Genomic DNA, 3,812 nt, shown 5'->3' with positions numbered 1-3,812 from the left:
CCTTTTACCTCTTCTTCCTTTTCTGGAAACATCTCAATATGTTGCTCTGAGTTTTCCTCTTTTATCAGCACATCAATATGCTGATTCTTCAAAGAATTTTCTAAAGGACTCTTGAAACTGTCAGCAAGTCTCTCTTCCACACCATCTACTTCAATGATGTCTTTCTGCTCTTGTCCACTGTAGTGAACTCCTTCCTCTGCAATCACACTGTCATACTCTAACTTTTCTAGCAAATATTCCAACAATTCAATTTCTCTTTGACACTTCATAAGTACTTCATCATCACTTATAATTCCTTCATTTGTACACAAATTGTCCATTTGAAAATTACAAGGTTCAACAGTCTCAATTGTTGCTTCACATATAAGCTCTTCAGACTGATTCTCATCTCCTTCTTTCACAAGAAATTGTTCTTGGTTTGTAACAGCTTCAAACATCAATGTATTACTAAATTCTTTTTGCTGCCATAATTCAATGCTTTTCCCATTTAAGAGACATTCTCCATCCTTCTTTACTTCAGAGTATTCATCTTCTGAAAGATACTCTTCCATACTTTTGACAGCTTCAAAAGGCTGCTCATTCTCTGCAAAACATCTCTGAGACAATATTGAATATTCCTTCATTCTTCATCAAAATAAGATCCTGATCTTCCATCTCTATGATAGCTTTAAATGATTGTCTTCTCTCATTAAGTAACTCATCTATCGACTCTTTCTGTTGTAACCAGTCAAATTCTTCATCCTCTAAGAAATTTTCTGTCACCTTTTACTTCAAGATCTTCATCCATCCTGAAGACATCTTCACAAAGTTGCTTTTCTCCTGCAATACCTGCAATCATACACAAACTATCAGTTTTAAAAACATAAGACCTTGTGGTCTCACTTGATGCTTCAGTCATCATATCTCCTTGCTGTCTTGAATTCTCATAATAATTCATAAGATCTTCCACAGATCTCCAGTCTTCATCTTTACCCAGAACTTCACCTTGTTCTGCTTCACAAATGGAAACTTCCATTTCCAACTCAGCTTCTCTGAGTTTTTCCACCAGCCACTTCACTTGCCTCTGTTGTAGCCTTCTCTGTAACTTAGACCACTTCACTGCCTTTTTCCTCAAGACCCAACCTTGTCTTTGGTTTTCCTCTAGTAGCATCCTTAGTACATTGAGTTGTTCTTTTAACTCTGCAATCTCCTTGTCACGCTCCTCTTGACTCATTCTCTTGCCATTTGCCTTGGCATCCTCCTTCTTCACTTTTCTTCTGTTGTGGTCTTCCTCAGAACCTTTGTTATCTCTGTTATGACTATCAGTAGTCATCTTCTTCTCTATCTTCATGAGTTCCTCACTCACTTACTATGAGCTACATTAAAGCCTCTGCAACAGCAAGTCCTCCCTGCTGCCACTTACCTCACTAAGCTTTCCTCTGTACCTGGTCTTTTGGCAAGCACTTGGTTCTCTATTCTCTAGAACCTCTTTGAGCACTTCCCTCTGCTCTTTCTAGACTTCAACTCACTTGCACCTTTTAAGAACACAACTATCCTCTTGTATTTCAATCGCAATGAAATACCAGGTTCTGACCACCTCTTCTTTCACTCAAAAATTCTTACCAGCTTCTTCATCCCTTAGCAATTCTACCCACATCCTCTGTGGAATTGCCTTTATGATCTTCCCGTGAGCTGCAACAAAACCTCTGCAGTAACAAGTCTCCTTCTTGCTACACATGCCTCACTAAGCTTCTCTCCTCTGAGCTCAGTCTTTTGGCATCTCTCTGGTTCTCTCCTCTGGAACCAATTGAGCACTCCTTGCTCTAGGTTGTTGCAATCTTCTCACCTGCTATCTTCAAGACCTCTGCATGATCTTGTTCTACCATTCACCTGCACTTTGAATGGATTGTTCTATGTTTCCTTTCATTTGCAAATTCTGCTACACTTTATCTCTGTGTGCCTACTGTTTGCCAAATTTAAAATCTGATCTCTTGCCGGCATACACACCTTCAAAACATAACTTTGTTCTAAGTTTTCTCAAAGAATTCTTACACGCAGAATTTCCTTGTTCTGCTCTGATACCAAATGACGCCATCCTAAGCTGCATATACCCCAATGATGCAGCCTAAGCCGCATATACCCACAGTATGCAAATAAAATTGCATGTCACATACATATGTCCCAAGAATTCTAAAATTCCATACTTAGTGAAAGTTCTCTTAAATCAATGTTTAATGCTCCTTAATTAAACTCTACGCTGAAACATTCATTTAACTATCCACAGGTTATAAATTTGGGTTATTTTTCACCTCCGGCGCTTATCAACCATACCCTAGTCTTTAGACTTTGGTTAAATTCAAACTTAACCCATAAAACATTAATCCACTTATTTCTATTATAATTTCCGTATAATAGAAATATCTCATAAACCACACTTAAACCTTACCTTTCTGCCATTCCACAAACCTTTGCACATACATCGATGCTCTCCTTAGCACGTTAAATCTCCGTCGTCAATCTCATTCCTCGATCTGACGATTATCACATCACCCGATCACTAACTAGCTTAGTCGATCTCCACTATTGATCTGTCTCATCCGATCCAACGGCTATCGCGTCATCCGCTCGCCAACAAACTTGGCTGATCACCACCGTTGATCAATCCTGCTCGATCCAACAGTTATCGTGCAATCTTGCGCAGATATTTGCACGACTGATATCAGATTGGAAGCACGTGAGAAAAGTGGTTTTCTCTCTCCATCGTTTGCTACATGTTAGCCACTAAAAGTAATCGCTTGAAATTTTGAAAGACCGCTTACCACCTTTCGGGCGCGCAAGAAACGGCTTACCCCTTGTGAATACCACTCCGTCCTTCTACTAACACGTGGTGTTAATCTCTGCCATTCATCTTTTGACTTTATTTCACACAACTTAATCTTATCCGTCTATCACACACAATCTCGTTCGTTGATCTAATGGATCCAACGGTTCCTAAACACTGTTACGTTCTTTTGGCTCTTAATGTGTAATCGCTCATTCGGCTTTCTGCTTGTGTTTTTGTCTTCGCCGCACGATCTTCACTTGTTCTAATCTCGATCTCTGCTTGCGCATTTATGCTTCCTCCACCTTCGTTGTAACATTAAAGGCTTTCTCTAATATTGTCTGTGTATAAAACCATAACACTCCTCTCTGCATTTCTTCTCTGATTCTGCACACCTGCAACCTACGTTACACAGAATTACTCAAGTTCACACACAACTTATAATTCAAATACACATCACACAAACTCAGAATCAAGTTATCTGTATTAATAAACAACCATTACACAGGAATTTCTTCCTCGACCTGATTTTCAATATCAATGGCCTTTCCTTTCCTGCCCATAGGCCTAAATGACTGACTCTCTGACTCCTAACTGATTGACTCACTACCTGACTACTATGCCTTTTAGGCTTACATTTATACAAAAGGTTCTATTTAACCAATTCTAGTTCAGATCCTTAATTTGCTGAACTAAATCCTGAATATCCTCTAAGTCCACTTTTAACTCCAGTAATCCCTAGGAATCCTCTCTAGTTCCATGAATCACGACACCACTTTCTAGTCTAAGACTTATAGTTGATTTCCAACTCTCTCGTCATCACTCATCATCACTCATGTTCTCCTACATTCGAGAGCATTTACAAATATCCTCACAATATCTAATTAATTCCTATTCAAATCACTCAAAACAATAATAATTACATACATAGGAATCCAACTTCCTTGAAAGCACAAGACCCCCTAAGTTAACTAGAATATAATGAAATTGCTGAGCTGAATGCTCCTGTCAT

Source organism: Pinus tabuliformis, chromosome 4_2, assembly GCF_031772625.1.
Source record: "Pinus tabuliformis cultivar Carrire ecotype Pingquan chromosome 4_2, CPIR1, whole genome shotgun sequence".
Classification (NCBI taxonomy): Eukaryota; Viridiplantae; Streptophyta; class Pinopsida; order Pinales; family Pinaceae; genus Pinus; species Pinus tabuliformis.
Note: the sequence above shows the minus strand (reverse complement) of the source record.